We start from the raw sequence: 23,762 nt of genomic DNA on the forward strand, positions 1-23,762 counted from the left end.
CTGATCATCGTTGAGGCCTCCTCTGGACCAGCTGCAACAGTTCAATGTTCTTATGTTGGGGACACAGTGCTCCAGGTGTTGTCTCATGAGAGCAGAAGGGAAGAATCACCTTCCTCATCCTGCTGGTCACACGTCTTTTGATGCAGCCCAGGATATGTTTTGCCTTCTGGGCCAGAAGTGCTGAGGGATTGGTCTTCCCATGAAAAGCTAGCAAGATAAACAGCAGAGGGGAGGTTATGTGTGACTATGGACCTGTTGAGGCAGGTACAGATGAGAACATGAAGGTGATCAGAGGACTGAGGATCCTCCCATATGGGGACAGAGTGAGAGAGTTGGGGCTGTTCAGCCTGGAGAGATCTTATGGTTACCATTCAGTACTTTAAGAGGCTTATAAGAAAGATTGGGACAATCTTAGCAAAGCTGTTGTGACTGGACAAGGGGTGATGGTTTTACACTAACAAGGGGAGGTTTGGACTAGGTAGAAGGAAGAAAGCTTTTACCCTGAGGATGGTGAGACACTGACCTAGGTTTCCCGGAGAGGTGATAGATGTCCCATCCCTGGAAACATTCCAGGTCAGGATGGACAGGGCTGTGAGTAACCTGCTCTAGTGAAAGATGTCCCTGCTGACTGCAGGGGGGGGTGTGGCCTGGATGGCCTTTAAATGTCCCCTCCAACCCAAATCATTCTATGATAAAAGGGGTGGCTGAAACCAGACCCCTGCACTGACCTGGTTTTAATCCCTGAGATCCACAGGGAAAGGTAAAAACAATGAAAGAGAAGGAGACCATTGGAAAATGACTTCTGCTGCCAAAGAAACCATCTGGGGAACTACAGAATTTTTGCTTTCCTGTTCCTTGACTTAACAAATGAATTAAAATAATTGTAACACAAGTACTGCAGGAATCAAGAAAGTAATGCAATGATCAAAAAAATTAAGAGCAAATTACCCAGCAAAGCTTTTCAGGAAATAAGAAACCTGAAGAAATGCCCAACCCCAGAGGAGGTGAATCCCCTACGTGGCACATGGTGACCGTATACAGCTGCAGGAGACACCTGCAAAATGATCAGGGGGTGGAGCACCTCTGCTGTGAGGACAGGCTGAGGGAGCTGGGGGTGTTCAGCCTGGAGATGAGGAGGCTCCAGGGAGACCTAACAGCAGCCTTACAGTACCTGAAGGGGGCTACAGGAAGGCTGCAGAGAGACTGTTTACAAAAACCTGCAGTGACAGGACAAGGACGATGGCTTCAAAGTGGAGAAAAGCAGATTTAGAGTGGATGTTAGGAACTAGTTCTGCACCATGAGGGTGGTGGTACACTGGAAGAGGTTGCCCAGGGAGGTGGTTGAGGCCCCATCCCTGGAGATATTCAGGTGAGGCTGTACAGGGCTCTGGGCAACCTGATCTAGTTGAGGATGTCCCTGCTGAGTGCAGAGGGGGTTGGACTGGATGAGCTTTGGAGGTCCCTTCCAACCCAGACTATTCTACGATCTTGGTGGGAAAAGTAGCTTGTGCCAGACCAACTCTGCTCCAGGCACAGCCTCCTTTCTGATTTTATCACCCAAATTTCACTGCATTATTGCAAATGTGACAAGCAGATGTCCTAAAGCCTGCCTTCTGTGGCTGGCAGGCTGCAGCTAACCCTTAGCCCTGGGGTGTTTTGTTGTCTGAAGGAGTCTGATCACCCAGAACTTTGAGTGTGAAAAGTTTTTCCTGGGAATGTACAACTATTTTTCTTTAAATGTCCTTCCCTGACTGCCCAGGGAGGTGGTGGAAGCCTCATCCTTGGAGGTTTTTAAGGCCAGGCTGGATATGGCTCAGAACAACCTGACCTAATGTGAGGTGTCCCTGCCCATGGCAAGGGGGTTGGACCTAGATGATTCTTGAGGTCCAATGCTGACAGTTCTGTGAGAGTTCTGTGATTCCCTCACCACCTCTTTTTGGTCTCTTTTATAATAAACCCTGAATGCTGCCAATAAAGCTTCTGTGTCAAGGAGAGCAACAAATCACAGCTGCCCATGACAGATGGCTTGGACTTGATGATCTTACAAGGTCTTCTCCAACCTAACCAATTCTATGCTTCAGTGACTCTGTTTGGTGGCAGGGCAGTGCTAGTCCTTGTACTGGTCAAAGTGCCAGGGTCTAGGGGGTCCCTGTGGCTGATGGCAGAGTCTAGGGGATCCAGGTGCTGGTCCTGGTTCCCAGTACCCAGCTAGTGATGCTGGTCCTTGGGCAGCCCCAGTTCCCCATCTGGGTGCTGCCAGCCTCTGTTGCTGCTGCTGGGCCCATTTCCCAGGTCTCAGTGCCTGGACCATGCCAGTCCCTGATCCTGGTTCCCAGTGGGATTCCCAGTTCACCAGACTGGTTCCAAGTCTCAGGCACAGACCCTGGACCTGCACCAGCCAATGCTTCTCCTGTTTCCCACTCCCGGGCAGTGCCAATCCCAGTTCCTAAGGTATCAATTGCCATTCCCGGTGCCAGGTCCTGGTCCCGATTCCAATTCCCATTCTTGGTACCAGATCCCAGTCCTTGGTACCGGTTCTCGTTCCCAATTCCCAGTGTTGACCCCAGTTCCCAGGGGTGTCAGTTCCCACTCCCAGTGCCGGTTCCCTGTATCATAGAATCACAGAATCAACCAGGTTGGAAGAGACCTCCAAGATCATCAAGTCCAACCGATTCCCATTCTCCGTGCCAGTTCCCAGTCCCATTCGCAGTACCGCTCCCCATTCCCAGTGCCAATTTCCGGTTCTGGTTGCCATTCGCGGTGCCAATTCCCGCTGCCAGTTGCCATTCCCGGCGCGGGGTCCCTCTCGGGCTTCCCAGAGCCGGTTCCCGGAGCCGGTGGCGGGCGCAGGCGCGGCAGGCGCTGCCCGCCCCGTCGGGGCGGTGCTTGGGGGCAGGCGAAGCGCTGCGGGCAGCGGCGTGCCCCGAGCGGCGGCACCGGCCACCGGTATCGGGCGCTGGAACCGGCACCGGGCAGGTAAGGAGAGCTCCGGCCCCCGGGGAAGACGGGGGGGAGGTTTGTCTCTGCACCACCACCCCCATACCCCCCGAACTGCTGCTTCCTGTCCTGGGGTCCAGTCACCCCCACGGGAGATGCTCAGGGCACCTGTGGCTTTGGGGTAGCTGCATCCGTAGGAGGATTTGAGGGCAAAAAAAAAAAGCCCAGAGCAAGCACCCACCTCCCTCCCTGCTTTGCCTTGCGTGGAGTATGTTGCTGCCCTTGCCTTTAGTGAAGCGCCGATGTGAGAGCTGCCTTGGGGGGTGCTGGAAGTGCGGGTGCTCGAGGTTGCTGCATCTGGAAGTCGCAGCCCGGATGGTTAAACCCCCACAGCTGCTCCCAGTCCGATTTGTTTCTGCTACCGGAGCCAAGCTGGGCAGAAACTTTCAGCAGCGAGGCCTTGGCTCTGGCTGGGGAGGAGGGTTTCTGCATAGGGAAAAAAAAATCCTCAGGCTTCAGTGTTGTCCTTTGTTCCTTTTTTCCCCTTTTCTTTTCTTTCTTCATTTCTGGGATAAGCCAAAGGGCTCTTAGAAAGTTGCATGGAAAGTTAAGGCAAGAGAGGGCTCCTGTTCCTGTGGCGGCTGCTGAGGTGCAGGAGGCTGATGTCTTTTGGTGTTTCCAGGCAGGGATGTGAATCTGGATTTCCCATACCCCGGGGCTGGGAAGCAGCATCCCTTTCACTGTTTCTTCCTGCCCTGGAAGGTGCTGTTTTAGAGCTGAGAAAGCAGCCTGATGCTTTTTAGCAGAGGGTGTCCCACCAGAAGTGGTCCTCCATCTCTTACCTTCCACTCTGGTAGCTGCCAGCAGAGCATGAGCTGCTTGCCTGGGCCCTGCAGATCCACTCGGGTTCGATGCTTGGGTTTATTCCCTAATATTTATTCCCATTACATGTCTGCCTGGATGCTGTGTGAGCTCTGAGCTTTGGTGGAGAGCATGGACAGATGTGGCAAACAGAGAGGCAAGCCAGGCAGCAAACGTGGTGGGTAACTGAGGGATCTTCAATCCTCAGCTGCTTTTCTTGCTGCAGCCAGCAAGGACTATGCCGCAGCCTGTCTCTGGGACACCTTCCATCTCCATCCATTCTCACATCTTGGGGAGGGGGGCAGGAGGGCTCAGGTCACCCTCCCAGGCTCAGCCTGGTGGTGTCCAGGTGTGCTGAGCTGGTGGTGTGCTATTTTGAGGGCAGGGCAGGGACCCTGTAGCTGCATCTCCCACCTCTCACTCAACACGTGGATAGTAGTAGCCCAAGACAGATGCAGGGAACCTGTCTGGCCACACTGCTCTGGGCAGCAAGGAATTGAAGTGGGACAAGTTTAGGGATGCAGCTGAGAGAAGGTATCACCTGCTGGGAACGTCATTGGGGCTGCAAGGACTAGGGGGGACGACTGCTCCATGCAACATCCACAGGCACATCCCTCCTGGTGTGATCTATTTCCTCTCTGCCCTTTCTGGAACATCAGCTGCCTCCTATTTATTTAAGTAATTCTTAAACATGAACCTCCTGGGGCTTAGCCCCAGCTCATGAACCAAGCAGGAGGGTTGTCCTACCCAAGAGAGACTGAGGGATGCTTTTTGAGAGACCTTCCACCACTGGGAGTTGGATGTGAGGCAAAAATCTCCCCCTGGTGAGGGGGTTGTGTGTACAAACACTGCTGTGTTGGTGCCTTGCTCAATGTCTGGTGCCTGCCAGGAGCCACGTGCCAGAATTGGTTGGGAAGAACTTTCTCATTGGCAGCAGAACTAAGGATCAAGGCATCAGTGAAAGGCAAAGCAGGATCTGGGGAGTGCTGTAGCAGGCCCAGCTCAGAGTAGAAGTCAAACCCCTTTGTCACGTCCTAGGGATACCCCATGAGACACTCAGAAGCAGTAATCCTCTCTGCAAAGTGGTGACACACATAGAGGGGCAAAGTGGTGTGACCAAGGCACTTAGGAGGTTTGTGGCAGAGCCAAGTCCAACCCTTCTCTCTGCCACCAGCATCCCATCCTTGCCTGTTTTGGCAAGAAATGACTTAGGTGGGGCCTTGGTATGGGCTGAAGCCCAGCAAAATCCCTGCTCAGCTGCTGTCTGCTCCCTACCTTCTCTGTTCAAGGGAGCTCTTTCGGCTGCTGATGAATGCCCATGGAGATGGGCACCCTCAAGCCCCCAGGGTGGAAGGAGGTGGAAACCTACCACTGGTACCAAAGGTGACTCTGTTGGACTGACCTGCAGCTGTGACCTTGGTTTTAGGCAAAGGGGATGCCAGAGATCTCTTTTATCTGAACTTGCCTGGGCTTTACACACTTAGTGCCTGTGGGAGTGTGTCAGTGGAAAAGGCTTCTCCTGGGGGAGGTGGGAAAGGGCACCTCCAGATCCATCAACCCCATGCAGGAGAGCCAAAATCTGCTTAAAGCCTTTAAGGAAAGATCTGAGCTCGTTCTCATTTTTTCCTGCCAAGCCTTGCCTGCAAAACCAAGCTCAGAGGCACTGTCTTCACAGGGTGGAGGAGATGCTCTGCTAGAGGGAACTGGCTGACCAGAAGGATGAATTGCAGGGTGTGGAGATGTCCCCTAGGACCTGTGCCAGGCCGTGCAGTGGGGCTTTGTGCTACCTTTGGCAGTCGAATCATGTTAGTGTGGCCAAGCCTGGGGGTCCCCAGGTGCTTCTGGGAGGGTTGCAGAGGAGAGAGACTACGCAAAGGGTGTTGGTGGGACAAGGGTATGGAAGAGTTAACGTGGAAGGACCAGGCTGTGAGAGCTGGTGCTTGAGAGGGATTAAGTCAGCCCAGAGCAGGTGCAGGGAAACAGGGCTGTGAGGCTGATCAGAGGGATGGAGAGCTGTTAAATGGGAGGCTATAAAAACCCAAAGAAACAAAGAGAAGAGATGTGCCTATAAATACATCCAAGGGGTGGACACCAGGGAGGCAGAAGAGCTATTTCAACTGGAAGACAGTGCTGATGTGTGTGTGTGGTTGGTGGGGGGGGGGGGAGGGGGGATGAGAATGGGTGTGAATTCATTCAGTTTAGCTTGGGAGGCTTATCTAGAGGCTCTGCATCTGCACTTTATTGGAGGAGGTAGGAGAGTGAGGGCTAGGGTAGATCATCTCTCCTCTGAGGTGCTTGAGTGTGGTATAAAGACGATTTGGGGGCTGGGGATGTTGGATGCTAGGACTCTCTGGTCCAGCCATTCTGTAGTGGTATCTCCTTTAGGAAGGGCTGTGTTAGCTGAGCAGCTCTCACCATCTGCCTGATGCAGGACCAGACCAGGCTTGAAGCAGGTGAAGCCCAGCCATGTCACTGAGATGATTTTTTTGTCTTTGATTATGCCTCAGAAAAAAGCCCCAAAACAAACACACCCCACACCCCCGCCTCTAATCCATCCCTCCCTTCCCTGGTCCCTGCACAGATTAATAACAAAGCTTTAAGAAGGGCTTTGGCTCTGATCTCAAGAGGAGATTTAGATGGTGTTTGTGCTGGGCTGTGATGACACTGGGAAGGGGTGCATCCTCTAAATCTGCTCAGGCTTCTGTATTCATTCCTGGATAATGTTGGCCAGTCCAGATGTGCCAAGAGCTCTCCTAACACTTACTCTGAGCAGGGCAGCAGCAGGTTAAATACATGGAGAAAGAAAAGGATGCAGCTGTGCCTGGAGGGCTGGGATTGGGCACTCTCCTTCCTCCTCCTCTGTAGTCTCTGGCAGTATCAACTCTTTTTCTCTGTGATGGCCAGAGGTGAAACCCCTTCCACAGCAGCAGGAGGGTCTCGGCCTGTGGAGAGGTGTCTGCCGGCCCTTTGCTCACACCGTGGGGTCGTGGGGCACGCTTGGGTCCTGTTTATTTTGCTGCTATCTCCATGCCTGAGCCTTCACCTGCTCTTCTGAGCAGCTGCTGGAGGACAAATGCTCAATGTCAGGCTTGTGGTGACCTGCTTTGGACCAGGCAGTGCACCTCTCTCCTGGCCCTGCAGGCAGCATCAGGGTTGGGGAATGAGGTGCGGTGATTACTCCAGCCCTGCTCACTTCCAGTTGATTACCCAGGGAGAAAGGGGCAGGCTCCAGACACTGCAGAAAATGGACACAGACCCATTAGCTTCATGGGGGCTGCTATTTTTTTCACCAGTCGAGCATCTTTCTGGCTGCAGCATTAACCCTTCCCCTGCTCTTAGCTCCCTGCTTCATGCTGTGGAGCCATTTCATCCATGGGTTATTCCTGCTGAATGGGCTTATCCTGTAGGGTAAGTGCCTCAGCATTGGGGGTAACTTCTTGAGATCATGGTGGAAATAGGAATGGTTGCCACTGAAGCTTTTCACTCACTCTGTGTGTGTGGGTAAATCATAGAATTCTTTTGGTTAGAAAGGACCTCAAGAACCATCTAGTTCCAACCCCACTGCCATGGCCAGGGACACCTCACACTAGAGCAGGTTGCTCACAGCCACATCCAGCCTGGCTGCAAAAACCTCCAGGGGTGAGGCTTCCACCACCTCCCTGGGCAACCTGTTCCAGTGTCTCACCACCCTCATGGGGAAGAACTTCTTCCTAACACCCAATCTGAAGCTACCAATTTCTAGTTTTGCTCCATTCCCCCCAGTCCTATCACTCCCTGACACCCTAAAAAGTCCCTCCCCAGCTTTCTTGTAGCCCCCTTCAGATACTGGAAGGTCACAATAAGTTGTCCTCGGAGCCTTCTCTTCTCCAGACTGAACAACCCCAACTCTCTCAGCCTGTCATCATAGGAGAGAAGCTCCAGCCCTCTGCTCATCCTTGTGGCCCTTCTCTGGACACACTCCAGCACCTCCAGATCCTCCTTTGTGGTCGCGGTCAGGGGAGGCTTCACAGAATCACAGGATAGTAGGGGCTGGGAGTGAACTCTGGAGATTGAGTCCAACCCCCATGCCAAAGCAGGTTCACCTGAAGCTTCAAGAGCTTTTTGCTTTTCTGCACAGTATATTAGTTTCCAGCCAGTACTGCAGCTCTTCATGCCTTGGGGACTCTCCTGGGCTGGAGGTGTGACAGATGATGCCCTGCAAAGCCGTGTTGGGAGCCCTCTGGCTTTGCAGCATGTAGGTCAGAGATCCAGCTCCTTTGGGCCTGCTCCAGCCCTTCAGAAGGGGGTGGACTGAGCTCCTCACCCCCTGCCTGCTCAGCATCCCGTAGGCAGCTTTCATGTGCTCCGGGGTTATGTCCCAATTCAGTAAGGTTCTGACTCATTTTACCTTAAAAGATTCTTCCAGCCCAGAAAAGTGCTCCCTGCACCTTGGTTTGCCCTTGTGCAAAAAATGACCAGTTTTAGTCCTCCCACCAGCCAGCTGAGCATCCTCTCAGCTCCATCATGTTCTGTCGTTTCAAGTCGGTCATGAATGTAGGTTAAAGGAAGAAGGGACTCTGAAGCATCCCAACCACCTTAATGCTGGGAGGCTGCACAACCCTCTTGGGGAGCTCTGAAATCACAGAAACATTCAGGTTGGAAAAGACCCTCAGGATCACCAAGACCAAGCCACAACCCTACTCTACAAGGGTCACCCCTAAACCACATCTCCAAGCACCACATCCAAACAACCTTGAAACACATCCAGGGTTGGGGACTCAACCACCTCCCTGCCCAGCACATTCCAGAGCCTGACCACTCTTGCTGGGATTTTTTTTCCTATTGTCCAGTCTAAACCTACCCAGTGGCAGCTTGAGGCCATTCCCTCTTGTTCTATCATTAATTACCTGTGAGAAGAGACCAGCAGCAGCCTCTCCACAATGTCCTTTCAGGTAACTGCAGACAGCAATGAGGTCTCCCCTCAGCCTCCTCTTCTCCATACTAACCATCCCCAGCTCCTTCAGTCACTCTTCATCAGATTTATTCTCCAGGCCCTTCACAGCTTCCTTGCCCTCCTCTGCACTGGCTCCAGCACCTCCACATCTCTCTTGTATTGAGGTGCCCAAAACTGGACACAATACTCAAGGTGTGGCCTCAGCAGAGCCTACTACAAGGGGACAATCCCCTCCCTGCTCCTGCTGTAAAATGATACATGGCAAAGGGATTCTTCTCTCCACCATGCAAGGACCTCCTTAGCTTAATGGCCACGGTGCCTCTCTGGCTGGCTGGAGCTCATCCTCGGATGAGGGAGGCTGCAAGCCTGGTTTGTTCCTTCCAGGCTGATCATGTCATCTGTCCATAACTAATCAAAAACAACTGCAGCAACCCATGGCAGGGCTACAGTAGTCCCATCAAGGAAGGGAACATGGAATATTTATTCCTACAGAGGTGCAAGACAGGCAGCAGGCCTTTCTAATCATCAGGTGTAAAAGGGCAAGGCTCCAGCTCTGCTCCTACCTGGCCTTCCCTTAAACCAGGACACTTTTGCCCCCAAAATGCTTTCCCCTCTGCACACACTGTATTTTTGATGTGGCTGCTGAGTTTTTGTTCTGTCTCCAGGTGATTCACACAGGGAATTCCAAGGGTGAGGAATACAGAATTAACCAGGTTGGAAAAGACCTCTGAGATCATCGAGTCCAACCTATCACCCAACATCATGTAACCAACCAAACCATGGCACTAAGTGCCTCATCCAGGCTCTTTTTAAACACTTCCAGGGGTGGTGACACCACCACCTCCCTGGGCAGCACATCCCAATGGCCAATCTCTCTTTCTGGGAAGAACTTCTTCCTAACATCCAGCCTAAACCTCCCCTGGCACAGCTTGAGACTGTGTCTTCTTGTTCTGTCACTGGTTGCTTGGGAGAAGAGACCAGCCCTCACCTCTCTCCCTTCTGTGAGCACCCTTCAGCCTAGCTTAGGTTGCATTTCTGCTTGTTTGAGGCTACTCAGCATGCTGGTGCACTATACAAGTGGTCCTGGTTGCATCTAGCCCATCCTGAGCTGTTCCCCCATTGCCCTCAGCCTGTTTCTATAGAAGAGGGAAGCGTCATCGTCGTTCAGACCTTGGGGTTGATGTGCTTTATTTCTTGCAAGCCACACCTTGCTAAGCAAGGGCTTACCTCCAAAGTGTTTGCACACTTGCTGCTCCAAAAAGCCTTGCAGAGCTGGTCCTACCAGTTGTCTGAGCATGTGTAGATGCTGTAAGGTTTGCTCCAGGATGATTAAGGGAGGTGATTTCTCTGTGGAGCAAGGGGAAATCTTGCTTTAATAAGAGATGCAGGTGCAAGCTCTGCTTTTTGCAAGCAGCCAGGCCACCCGCTGCTGCGTGGGTGTTGGATGGGAATGGTGCTTGTTGGCTGCTTGCCCAGCCAGCCTTGCTTTTGGCTGCCCAGCAGGGCTTCCTGCAGGAGCAGGAGAGCAGTGATTTATTGCAGCTAACATGGGGTTGTGGCCAGGGCTGCAGCAGGTTTCTGTCCCATGCAAGGAAGTGAAACTCTTTTCTGTGGCATGGGGTAGGTCATGTACGAACCCTGTGACTCACTGCTCCAGCTCAGAGCTACTGCAGCCTGGTATCTATGGAGATATGGAGCAAGGACCTCCAGCAGGATGCTTGTCTGGAGAGGAGGAAGAGCCTTAACCTCTGCTCCAGAGCCCTTTGGTATTAATAGTCATAGAAGGATTTGTGTTGGAAGAGACCTTGACAGCTCACCTGGTCCAACCTCCCTGCAGTGAACAGGGGAGAATCACAGAATTGTCAGGGTTGGAAGGGACCCCAAGGATCATCTATTTCCAATCCCCCTGCATCAGTAGGGACACCTCACACTAGATCAGATTCCCAACCAGGGATGAGGCTTCCACCACCTCCCTGGGCAATCTGATCCAGTCTCTCACCACCCTCATGTGGAAGAATATCTTCCTAGCATCCAACGTGAATGTCCCCTCCTCTAGCTTGGATCCATTCCCCCTAGTCCTAAACACCCAACACCCTAAAGTCCCTCCCCATCTTTCCTGTAGCCCCCTTCAAATACTGGAAGGCCACAAGAAGGTCTCCTCAGAGCCTTCTCCTCTCCAGACTGAACAGCCCCAACTCTCTCAGTCTGTCCTCATAGGAGAGGTGCTCCAACCCAACACCTTCAACTAGAGTAGGTTGCTCAGAGCCCCATTCAACCTGACCTGGAATGTTTCCAGGCATAGAGGTTCTACCACCTCTCTGGGCACCCTAGACCTGTGTTTCCCCACCCTCATTGGAAATAATATCTTCTATTTCACCTGAATCTCCCCTTTTTAGTCTAAAACCATCACCCTTTGTCCTGTCACAACAGGCCCTGATAAAAAGTCTGTCCTCATCTTTCTTACAGGCCCCCTTTAAGTACTGAAAGGCCACAAGGTCTCCCCAGAGCCATCTCTTCTCCAGGCTGAGCAGCCCTGACTCTCTCAGCCTGGCCTCACAGCAGAGGAATTCCAGCCCTCTGATCATCTTTGTGGCCTCCTCTGGATCCACTCCAACAGGTCCATGTCTCTCCTGAGCTGAGGACTCCAGAGCTGGCCCCAGCAGTGCAGGTGGGGTCTCAGCAGAGCAAAAGGGCAGAATCCCCTCCCTCCATCTGCTGCCCACACTGCTGGGGATGCAGCCCAGGACACAGCTGGCTTCTGGGCTGGGAGCACTTGGTGCCATTTCTTGTCCAGCTTTTCATCCACCAGCACCCCCCAGGTCCTTCTCCACAGGGCTGCTCTCAATAACATGCCCTGAGCTACCTCCTGCAGGCAAACTGGTGCCCACTCCAGCTTGGTGCAGAGTTGGCGGACCCACCTCAGAGTGGTGACAGAGGTTTTTTGCTGGGATGAGAGCAGGGGTGATGGATCTAGCTGCCAGCCATGGCAGCAGGAGCAAGCACCAGCCATGCTGGGCTGCAGCAAGGAAAGTGGTCTTCAAAATAAGAGAAAAACCTCTTTGGGAAGCAATCTCTTGACCTGCCTAGGTGGCTGCTTTTTTGTCCTGTCTGTGTGAAGTCTACTGTGATGCTGTAGGGAAGGAGCATATGGGAGATGTCTCTTAGGGGAAGGAGAGTGAGTTCCACAGGGCAATGACTGCTCTCAGAGGAGCAAGGATTTGGGATTTTTGCCTCTAACCTCCTGAGGCTGGAGCTGCATCATGAGGAGCAGGGTTTTGGTCTCTGTGCTCATGGCTTTGGAGATGTGTATGTTTGACCTGGGCAGCCTGCCTGAAAGCATAGCTTAGGATGTTAAGGAAGGGCTAGCAAAGGCCAGGGTCTTCCTCTGCAGGAAAGGCCTCAGAGGACTGTGTGGAGCAAGATGGGTGCAGAGGTCCTGCCTTGGTTTCTGGAGATAGGGAGATGCATCACATCCTGACAGCTGCTCCCATGATGGGAATGCTGAGAAGCAAAAGTAAACACAGGTGGGCGCTGCACCAGAGCATGGCCTCCTGCAAAAGGTCATGCTGTGTGCTGCATGAAGATGTCCTACACATTGTGGAGGTCCCTGTCTTGATGACCTACTCTATGTGATCCTTCTCTGGCAGGGGGGTGAGACTAGATAGCCTTTCAAGGTCCCTCCCAACCCTAAATGTTCTGCGATTCTGCTAGGCACAAAGAGCTGGAAGCATCTCCATGGCAAGAGAGCTCAATCCTGGCCATCTGGAGCTTAGGTTCAGACCTTTGAGCTTGCAAGAGCAGGGTGAAGCCAGTAACAAAGATTTCTAATAGTTCTTACAAGTTTGAGGTGGTCCAATCAACCCCAAGAGAGCCTTCCCTCTTCAAGAGCACCAGCAACTTGAATTGCCACAAGCCTGTAAAACTGACTGCAGTGCTTTGAGAAGAGAGACAGAAAGAAGAGCTCATTAAAGGCAGGGAGGAAAAATGAGCTAAATCCCCAAAATAGCAGATCTTTGATTTTCAAGCCTGATTCCCTGGTTTTGCAGACAAGGGGAATGCTCTCCTGAAGTCTGGCAGTACCCAGGTGTGGCCTGGATATTTGCTCATGTGGCTTTGGGAGTTTTAGGATGTGGAGCTCAGGAAGGGGATGAAAGGAGGAAACTGAAAGTGGAGGATCAAAGTTGGAAGAAGGCAAGGAGCAGAGTGCTTCAGTGCTTTTATTCAGGTCTAGGTCAGGCAAAGAGAAAACACTAAAATTTTGTGTATTAGCCAAAGTTGGAGATGTTGTCTTGGCAGAGGTTTGAGTCCTGACTTGGAGCCAGGAGCTAGAGGGCTGGGGCAAAGCCTGAGGTGTGGAGCCCAGTGTCAGAAGCAGTGGTGAGCCCTCACTGACTGAAACTGCAGATGATGTTTGGATCTCACTTGGTCTGAACTGGAGCAGGTCAAGGACTCCTGGCATGGCCTGAAGACCTGAAGGACTTAGTTGTACCTGCAGGTGTCTAAGGGGATAGAGCTTGCAGGTTGAGGCATGGAAAGTTTCATGTAAATATGAGGAAAAAAAATTTCCCTGTGAGGGTGACAGAGCCCTGGACCAGGCTGCTCAGGGGGGTTGTGGAGTCTCCCTCTCTGGAGATATTCAAAACCCACCTGGATGCATTCCTGTGTGATCTCTGGCAGGGGGGTTGGACTGGATGATCTTTAGAGGTCCCTTCCAGCCCATGAAATTCTGTGGTTCTGTGATTCTGCCTTTAGCAGGGGTTAAAGGTGAGGGACAGAGAGGAAACTCATAGCCCTGGGGACATCATTGGAGGTATGATCCGGGCTGAAGCAGCAGGAGGGATGCTCTGGATCATCCAAAGGGACAAACAGCCCAGCTAATCTGGGAGGGATGATTCTGTAGGATCCAGCTTCCTTGATTTAGTCTCCTACAGAGTAGCTGCAGCCCTGTTATCTCTCCTGCTCCTCAGACACGTGTCTCTGCATCTTCTGAAGTTCAACTGCTTTAATTATCCCAGAGGCTGCAGCAGCTACTGAAGGCAGAACATTTGCATGGAGATGTGCTGCATTTCCTCTGTGCTATAGATAAGTTTCCTGAATGAATTTGTGGCAACCCAAACCTCTTCAGGAAGCATCTCTGAGATGTGTAGTGCTCAAGAGAAGGGCTCTCTAAGCTACTTCTGGGGTCAGAGTGGCTGGAGAGCAGCCAGACAGAAAGGCACCTGGGGGTACTGGTTGACAGTAGGCTGAACATGAGCCAGCAGTGTGCCCAGATGGCCAAGAAGGCCAATGGCATCCTGGCCTGCATTAGGAATAGTGTGGCCAGCAGGAGCAGGGAAGTCATTGTGCCCCTGTACTCAGCACTGGTTAGGCCACACCTTGAGTCCTGTGTCCAGTTCTGGGCCCCTCAGTTTAAGAAGGACATTGAGACACTTGAACATGTCCAGAGGAGGGCAACAAGGCTGGGGAGGGGCCTTGTTTAGCCTGGAGAAGAGGAGGCTCAGGGGAGACCTTATGGCTGTCCACAACTACCTGAAAGGAGGTTGTAGCCAGGTGGGGGGTTGGTCTCTTCTCCCAGGCAACCAGCACCAGAACAAGAGGACACAGTCTCAAGCTGCACCAGGGGAAGTTTAGGCTGGAGGTGAGGAGAAAGTTCTTCCCAGAAAGAATAATTGGCCATTGGGATGTGCTGCCCAGGCAGGTGGTGGAGTCACTGTCCCTGGAGGTGTTCAAGAAAGGATTGGATGTGGCACTTGGAGCCATGGTTTAGTTGTCAGGGGTGTTAGGTATTAGATAATAGGTTGGACTTGATGATCTCCGAGGTCTTTTCCAACCTGGTTGATGTTATGATTCTACTTCAAGCGATGCCCTGTGACTCTTCTGTCCTTCCCTCCATCCACAGAGGTCCAAGCCTGGCTTTAGACCATAATGTTTTCACCCAGCTGGCAAGAGAACCAGCATGAGTATACTGATGTGGTGCAAGACTTCCAGTGGAGTCAGTGTGACTAGAATGAAAAGGAGCTGGTCCAGACATTCAATTGGAAGCCCTGAATAAATAATAGCAACATCTTTGTTCCAGACCTACAAAGATAGCATCATTTCAAAACATAATGCTTAACTCTTAATTAGAATGAACAAAAAAAGAAGTGATCAGAATGGATGCTGTGAAGGGCACAGAGCTCCTATAACCTCATGGGGGCAAGGGATCTGTGTTGAATGTGATGCCCATGTAGGGTGACAACCCTCTTGGGATAGAATAGAATAGAACAGAATAAACCAGGTTGGAAGAGACCTTCAAGATCATTGCATCCAACCTGTCATCCAGCACCACCTAATCAACTAACCCATGCAACCAAGCACCCTGTCAAGTCTCCTCCTGAACACCTCCAATGATGGTGGCTCCACCACCTCCCCAGGCATCTCAGGGAAGGTCCACGTGGCTGGACAGTCACAGATGGAGGTGGCTGGATTCTGCATGCTCAACTCTGCTCTTCCTAGGCTGACAACCTGCTCTGTGTAAGCCATGCCATCTTTGAACTTAGGCCTTGGTAGATGATACCAGCCCCATGTCACTGTACTACTTCATTCTGGCTCTGGCAGCAGTTTATAAACCCAGGGCAGCCCTAGAGATGGGTTTTGTTGTTAGGAAGTTGGTTGTTTGGAAGCTCCAGGGCTCCTGAGTGAGCTCCTTGTCCCCTTGTACTCAGCTCTGGTGAGGCCACACCTCGAGTGTTGTTTTGAGCACCTCAATACAGGAGAGACGTGGAGGTGCTGGAGCCCCTGCAGAGGAGGGCAAGGAAGCTGTGAATAAATCTGGAGGAGAGCAGATAAATCTTATGGAGAGCAACTGAAGGAGCTGTGGATGGTTAGTTTGGAATAGAGAAGGCTGAGGGGAGACCTCATTGCTGTCTACAACTACCTGAAAGGCCATTGTGGAGAGGCTGCTGCTGGTCTCTTCTCACAGGTAATTAGTGATAGAACAGAAGGGAATGGCCTCAAGCTGCCACTGGGTAGGTTTAGACTGGACAGTAGGAAACATTTTTTTCCAGCCAGAGTGGTCAGGCTCTGGAATGTGCTGGGAAGGGAGGTGGTTGAGTTACCAACCTTGAATATGTTTCAGGGTGGTTTGGATGTGGTGCTTGGGGCTATAGTTTAGGGGTGACCCTTGTAGAGTAGGGATCTGGGTTGGACTTGGTGATCCTGAGGGTCTTTTCCAGCCTGAAAGTTTCTGTGATTCCTGAGTGCTTCCTTGTTCCTGGTGCTCTGTGCTGCTCCTTGCAATCATTAACCAGGGTCATGGTCAGGGTGCTGATGTGTGGAGGTTAGCCAAGCAATGGCTGTCTCCAAGGGCTGGGCATTGGCAGAGCTCATTAATTCACCTTGTGGTGCTTGTCCTGCAACCTCTGCTGATCCAGAAAGGTTTTTAACCCTGCAGTGGCCTGGACAACAAGCCTTGTATCTTGATATACCTTGTATCTGCCACAGTAAGGTTGACTTAGGGCTTGAACAGCACCTGAGGATTCTCTGAGGGGTACCCAAATCTGAGCTCTCTGTTCTCCCCAAAAACCAGGAGTGGGTTGGGATGAACTGGACCCTGAGTGGTGACTCATCAGCTGCTCTCTGCTACCCTCAGCCAAGGCAGGCTGCCTGGTGCCATGTTACAACCTTCCTTTTCCCACTGCTTTTGGGTCTATCCTTCTGCTATCTTTTGTTGTGTCCTGCTACTCCTGTGTCTGCTCAGCCTCCTACATTTACTGATCCAGTGGGGGTTATGCTGCCACCAGCTTCGTTTTGAGCTTCTTACTGCTGCCTGAGCCAGGATGCCTTCAGGCATATGTCCTGGTCCCATCTGACCACAGCTTCTGTGTGGAGAAGAATGACTTGGCTGGCTGGTGTCACAAACACATTTGGTGTGCAACACTCTGGCCAGGCAGAGCTTGCCACCAACGCAGGGTTATTAGAGAGCAGGGCTGCCCTTCCTTCCTGCAGCTCCTTGATGGCAGGACTTTATCTTAGAGGTCTTTTCTAACCTAAGCAATTCAGTGATTCTATGATTCTGTTTGCAAACAGTGACTCATCTGCAAGGAATGAGGAACTCCCCAGGCCAAAGTCGTTCCTGGTGTGAGTTATCCAAGTGTAAGGGAACTCCTGGCTATCACACCTGGCTGGTTCCTGCAGGAGACAGGCATCCAAGGATGCAACTGCAGTGTTCTGCACCTGGGCTGGAACAGTCCTCACTATCAATACAGACTGGGGGAGGAGGTGATAGAAAGCAGCCCTGTGGAAAATGATTTGGGGGTGATGATGGATGAGAAGCTGGACATGTGCAGACAGTGTGAGCTTGCAGCACAGAGGGAAATCACATCCAGGGCTGCATCAAAAGCAGCGTTGCCAGCAGATTCAGGGAGATTCTGACACTTTGATCTGCTCTGGTGAGACCTCATCTGGAGTACTGTGTCCAGGTCTGGAGACCTCAATACAGGAAGGACATGGACCTGAGGGAGCAGGTCCAGAGGAGGGCCACAAGAATGATCAGGGAGTTGGAGCACCCCTGCTATGAGGACAGGCTGAGGGAGCTGGGGGTGTTCAGCCTGGAGAAGAGGAGGCTCTGGGGAGACCTAATAGCAGCTTTCCATACCTGAAGCAGGCCTACAAGAAGAATGGAGAGAGACTGTTTACAAAGGCCTGCAGTGACAGGACAAGGGGCAATGGCTTCAAACTGGGGAAAAGCAGATTCAGATTGGATGTTAGGAACAAGTTCTTTACCATGAGGGTGGTGGAACACTGGAACAGGTTGCCCAGGGAGGTGGTTGATGCCCCTTCCCTGGAGATATTCAAGGTGAGGCTTGACAGGGCTCTGTGCAACCTGATCTAGTTGGGGATGTCCCTCCTGACTGCAGGGAGGTTGGATGAGATGACCTCTGGAGGTCCCTTCCAGCCTGGACTGTTCTATGATTCTGTGTCTAGATGCTCCTCTTAACCTCAGCCTTCCCAGAAAGGGCAGACTGAACTCTGCACTCCCATGCAAACCCATCAGTCCCTTCTTAGCAAGGGGCCTCTAAGGGTGTGCTCATGGGTGCAAACTGCTGGTGTGTAGGGTGGTGACAGATACTCCCAGCAGTGGCAAACCTCTGAGCTTTGGCTTTGCTTTTTCCTTGCTCCTGGTGTTTGCTTGGAGGGAGAGCAGAAGGGGAAGGAGACTTGCCCTCGCCTTCTGTGTCTTTCATCTTGAGCTGTTAAGTGACAAAAGAGCAATGTGCTGGGGAAAAATAACAGGAAATAAAGCAAGGATGATAAAAATCACCATGCATTGCTGGAAACATCCTCCAAAATGTGACAGCTTATCTTCACTTGATTCTGTGCAGAAGTTGCCAGCCGGTTTTGATGACACAGAGTCACCTTGTGTTGATTTCCTGCAAAGCTGAGTGACCCTGGCCCCTTCCCTGGTTGTGCTGCAAATGCCCTTTTTCATGAAAAATTGCTTTTTTACCTTGAGGGTTTTGCAGGAAGACCCAGGTCTCAGAGAGCTTTGCAGAAGGGGCCAAGATCCCTGCAGTGGAGAACAGATCAGGAGGTATCTCCAGGGAGAATTTGCTGTGGGGTGGTGGAACATTGGAGCAGGTTGCCCAGGGAGGTAGTTGAGGGCACATCCCTGGAGATATTCAAGGTGAGGCTTGACAAGGCTCTGAGCATCTGATCTGGTTGAGGATGCCCCTGCTGACTGTGGAGGGGGTTGGACTAGATGATCTTTGGAGGTCACTTCCAACCCAAACCATTCTCTAATTCTATGATAATGTGCTTTCAAAGAGCCTTATCACTGTGGTGGGTTTACTCACTTGGAACAAGCAGCCTCTAACCCCACCAGGAGTGTTTTTGGAGACTAAACTCACTACAGTGAGATTTTGAGGGGGGACAGCTTGTGCCCATGTGCATCCACATGAGATTAACACTCTGGCTGAAGTATGCTATGGTCAGGGGTCTGGATTCCAACCCTAGCTGTGCTGCAGCAAACCACTAACAAAACTCAGAGCTTGGTATAAGCATAATTGATAGTAACAATGGTTGGTTTGCCTTCAGCCTAGGAGAGTTTTTAACTCTTAGATGAGAAGAGAGATGCATGATGATAACAGAAGTTCTTCACACTGAGGTTGGTGAAATACCTGAACAGGTTAGAATCATAGAATTGTTATGATTGGAAGGGACCTCAAGGATCATCCAGTTCCAATCCGTGGCAGGGACACTTCAGAGATGTGGTGGAGGCCCCTTTCCTGGGCACATTCAAGGTCAAACTTGATGAAGCCCTGAGTAACCTGATCTAATTGGAGTTGTCCCTGCTTACTGCAAGGGAGTTGGACAAGATGACCTTCAAGGGTCCCTTTCAACCCAATGTGTTCTGTGATCCTGTACCACTGGAGAAAGTGGAGAGAGAAAGGTCAGAAAGAAGCATTCAATCTTCTGTTCTTAGAGAATCGTAGAATGGACTGGGTTAGAAGGGACCTCCAAAGGTCATCTAGTCCAACCCCTTCTGCAGTCAGCAGGGACATCCTCAACTAGATCAGGTTGCCCAGAGCCCTCTAGAGCTTCACCTTGAGTATCTCCAGGGATGGAGCCCCAAACACCTCAAGACCTCTTCAGCAGTCTTGTTTTGGCAAGGAACAGCTGTAAATGCTCTGTACTCTGCATGTTGGCTAAAGCATCTGCTCTGGAAACACATCCAGCTCTGCTCAGCAACATCTGGAAATGAGCTACCTATGACTTCCCATGGGAATTAGCTCCTCTGGTTAACTGCAGTCAATTTAAGCAGAAATGATCTCTTGTTTTCCAGCTTTCATCAGTGTGGCTTCACCTTCCAGTCCTTGTGGACGTTGCTAATGCAGGATACTATGTGGTGCTGCTGGCTCTAGGCCATGCCACTTTGAATCAAAAGTTAGGGTAGGTGCGTAGCTAGGAGCTGGAAAGAGCTTTTGGGAATGCAGTTCAGACCTGCTGTGGTGCATGTGCTGCTGGTCCTGATGGCCCTTCATGGGGACTGCCGTGTTGTAGCCCAGGACTCAAAGGTTTTTTCCTTCACAGACAGGTTGCGTAAGAGGTGTGGAACACTTATCTGGTGTGAGTATACTTACCTAGTACAGGGAGTGATTCACAGTTCAGCTGCATCATCCCTGGGCACTGGAGAAAAGGTGAATAAATCTGGCCTTGTGTCAGCAGTGTTTTCTCCACTGATCTGAAGTTGTCTATCGATAGGTGGAAGGGCAACTCTAGTGTTGTCCTATGTCTCTCAAAAGAAAGACCCAAGGAAGCTGGAAAAAAATCACAGAATGTTAGAGGTTGGAAGGGACCTCCAGAGATCATGGAGCCCAACCCCCCTGCCAGAGCAGCATCTCCCAGGGCAGTCTGCACAGGAATGTGTCCAGGTGTGTTTGGAAAGCCTCCAGAGAAGCAGACTCCATGCCCACCCTGGGCAGCCTGTTCCAGGGCTCTGTCACCCTCACTGTAAAGAAGTTTCTCCTCATGTTGAGCTGAAGTCTTCTATGTTCAAGTTTGTATCCATTGTTCCTTGTCCTATTATTCTGCACCACCCAAAAGAACTTGGCCTCCTCCACTTGACACCCACCCCTCAGGTATTGATAGACATTGATCAGATCCCCTCTCAGTCTTCTCCACACTAAACAGCCCCAGGGCTCTCAGTCTCTCTTCACAGGGCAGATGCTCAAGTTCCTTAATCATCCTTGTGGATCTCAGTTGGACTCTCTCCAGCAGGTCTCTGTCTCTCTTGAACTGGGGAGCCCAGAACTGGACATAGGATTGCAGCTACGGTCTACACTAAGGCAGGGCAGAGTAGAGAGGCAGAAGAACCCCCCTAGCCTGCTGGCCACACTTCTCTTGCTGCACCCCAGGATCCCATTGGCTCTCTTGGCCACAAGGGCACAATGCTGTCCCATGCAGAACTTGCTGTCCACAAAAATGATTTAAATAACTTGTGAGGTTGTTTTGTTTGTTTGTTTTATGTTCTCTTTTCTTTTTGGTCTTTTTGGGAAGAGTCTGGCTGCTCTGAACACTTTGCCTTTGGGCTGCAGTGTTGTGGGTTGCCCACATAACAGTGCACCAGGCTTGGACATGGGCAACCATCTGTGGTGTCTGCTTTATCTTCACCTTGGCTGATCCTTTGCAATGTGATATCAAAGCTATCTCCTGTTCAGTGAGAGCAGAGCTGGAGAGCACAAGCCAGCAGATCCTGTCCTCTGCAGACAAAGTGTTTTGTCTGACCTAGAGGCAGACAACTGCAGGACCTACAACCGAGGAGCCCTTTGCTCATGGCTGGGGTACAGCTTGTGGTAACACAAGCTTGGGGAACCCACACCAGCTAGCTGGGGTAGAGCAGTCTCCAAACTGGAAAGGAAGGATAAGTGGTTTGTGGGGAGGGAGGAAAAGCTTTTCAGCAAATATTTGGCCCCAAACAAGGCAAGCACTTTCAGGTCTTTGTCCTGATGCAGTGGCTCAGAACCCTGATGGTTACCAGCTGGCAGGAGCTGGATGATACTGACAGTGAAAAGGGGGAGTCCACAACACCCCTGAGTCATACTCTGTCTCCATCCTCTAACAGAACACTTTCCTGTTTAACTCCTTCATGGATGTCTGAGGTTGGGCTCAGACCTCTGTTTCCAAAAACTCACCTCTGCTCTGAGCTGTGGGTGCAGATACCCCTCCCTGCTCACAGGCAGGCAGGTACAGGGTTGTTCATTCTGTCCAGGCATCCAAACCCTCAGTTCTTCTGCTCCTGGAGCTTCCGAGCTTGACACAAGGAGGCACAGAGTAATTAGGCAGCCCTTGAGCACGTTAATGTGGCAGGTGTGCAGTTCAGCCTGGTAAGCATGAAATGCTGCAAATTAGAGAGAGTAATGAATTTTAGCACTGCCCTGAGAACATTCCCCCTGCCCCTTCCTTTTAATCATTTTGCCAGGTAGTTTATTTATTTATTTGGATAACTGATCCTGCACACTCTCCCTTCTCGTTCCGCTTGGCCTTTCCTTCCCAACTCAAATCCATCTCCACCCTCTCATGTGAGAGCAGCCCTGTGGCGAGGCCAGATGGCTGTGGAGGTGACAGTCACTGTGGGGTGGGAGAGCAGGGCAAGGAGTTGGTCCTTTTCCTCCCCCAGGCACGTTTGGCAGGCAGAAAGGCTGGAGCTGCTTGGCTGAGAGGAGTGTGGGGTCATGGGCTGGTAGGGATGGACATTGCCCAGGCTGTCTCTTGGAAGGTGGTGTGGCAAGGGTCATTGGGTAGCTCAGCTCCAAGCTGTGATTGCAGAACTGCTCTGGGGTGATCAGTGATTTTGGGAATGAGCAACTGAGTGGCAGCCCTCAGCCATGGGACAGGCTGTGGAGCAGCATCCAGCATCTCCTGCGTCAAAGCCGTAACTCCTGCCTTAACTCAGGCGTGGCTTGGGGAGAGGCACCAGACCTCCCTCTCCTCCTCTCCAGGCTCTCTTCCTGCATCTTGCTGGCTCTTTCTACCCAACCTTCTGTGGAAGTGTCCTTTCCTGTCTGTCAGCCCAGCTCATGCACCGGTCCAAGCAATTCAGCCTGCACCTCACCTAGCAGCAGCAGCCTGCTCTCTCAGCCTGCTGTATTCATGCAGAAGGCAGCTGCCAACCATCCTTTCCCAGCCCTGCTGCTTTGTCTGTGTGTCTGTAGCAGTGAGTGCTGTCACTGCAAATGTTCTAGCTGATGATCAACTCAAAAGCAGCTCATTGACAGCTGAGATGTGCCCATGACCTCCCTGGGGAAAACTCCCCTGTCCTTCACCCCCTTCCTCTGCTTGAGGTCCAGCAGCTAGCTTGTTCCTCTCCCTCTTAGCAGGGTGGATGCATGTTTTGACTACTGGGTGCATTGCCTGACTGCTGAGTGAGGCTGTCAGCTTTTCTCCAAGGAGCAAATCTGGTGCATTCTTTAGGGTTTGGTATTGAGTCATTTATTTTTGAGGCTTTTGTGAGAGCAGGTGATGTGCTTGGGCCTCTTCATAGCATCTGGGAACAGGTCCTGATGCCAAGGAGAAAATCACAGAATGGTGGGGGTAGGAAGGGACTTCTGGAGATCATCTAATCCAACCTTCCTGCTAAAGCAGGGTCTCACCCACAGTAAGGTTGGACAAGGTCAGGTCCAGGTGGGTTTTGAATCTCTCCAGAGGAGGAGGCCCCACAAACCTCTCTGGACAGCCTGCTGCAGGGCTCCAGCACCCTCACAGGAAAGAAGTTCTTCCTCATATCCCCTGAGAAACATATGCCCTTTGTACCACAGCACCTCACTGTGTGGCTGAGATGCCTTCAAAGGTTCCTGTGTGAATAAAAACTTGTAATGGGCAGGCAAGGTCCCAACCTTAGCTTCCAAATGGAGCAGGATGCACAGTGCACTGAAGGCAGAGCTGCTCTCCCCATCTTTATACTACAAGCTACTGTCAAGGGTTAGGGTTGGGCTGGCCACTAGACAAGTGCCAGATGCTCTCTGCCTTCTGCTTTCTCAAGTGGAAGAGAAGGGGAATAAGGGAGAGAGGCTGTTGGGCTGGGAAAGAAATGAAACCAGCTCAAATGGAAATAATAACAATAAATGAGATAGATACAAACCAAAATCAAACTAACCCCTGATGGCAATGATGTCACCATCACCACTGATGCTGTGGGCAGGCACTGGGGAAGTCTCAGACTGGAAAGATGGGAAGCAGATTCTAGAACTGGATTCTGGAATTGGATCATGCTCAAAGGCAAAGCAGACAGAGGCCTCCTTGGATGTTGGCCGTTGAAGAAAAGGCTTGACCCTGGTGCTCTCTCAGCTTTAGACTGAACATGACATCCATGGGAAGGAAACCCTTCTTGGTCAGTTTAGTGTCACCTGTCCTGTCTGCTCTCCCACCACACATGCCACCTCTTACTTACTGCACCTCAGCATAGTTCACAAGATTTCTCAGTGCCCTTGGTCTGCACTGGAGCAAGTCTAATCCAGAGCCTTTCTGCAGCCCAGCCCTTGGCAGGAGCTCTCCC

The 23,762-nt window shown here is 51.5% G+C and overlaps 1 protein-coding gene across 1 annotated transcript in view; it reads left to right on the forward strand.

Annotated features, from left to right (window-relative positions):
• Positions 1-2,889: 2,889 nt before the first annotated feature.
• Positions 2,890-23,762, forward strand: part of CAPN5 (calpain 5) — a 96,012-nt gene continuing 75,139 nt past the window's right edge. The window contains exon 1 of the mRNA XM_068139596.1: positions 2,890-2,976. The gene's annotated coding sequence lies outside the window, so the exon portion shown is untranslated. The remainder of the gene's footprint in view (positions 2,977-23,762) is intronic.

This window comes from Melanerpes formicivorus, unplaced genomic scaffold (genome assembly GCF_026170545.1).
Source record: "Melanerpes formicivorus ecotype bairdi unplaced genomic scaffold, bMelFor1.0.p_v2 SCAF_1, whole genome shotgun sequence".
Classification (NCBI taxonomy): Eukaryota; Metazoa; Chordata; class Aves; order Piciformes; family Picidae; genus Melanerpes; species Melanerpes formicivorus.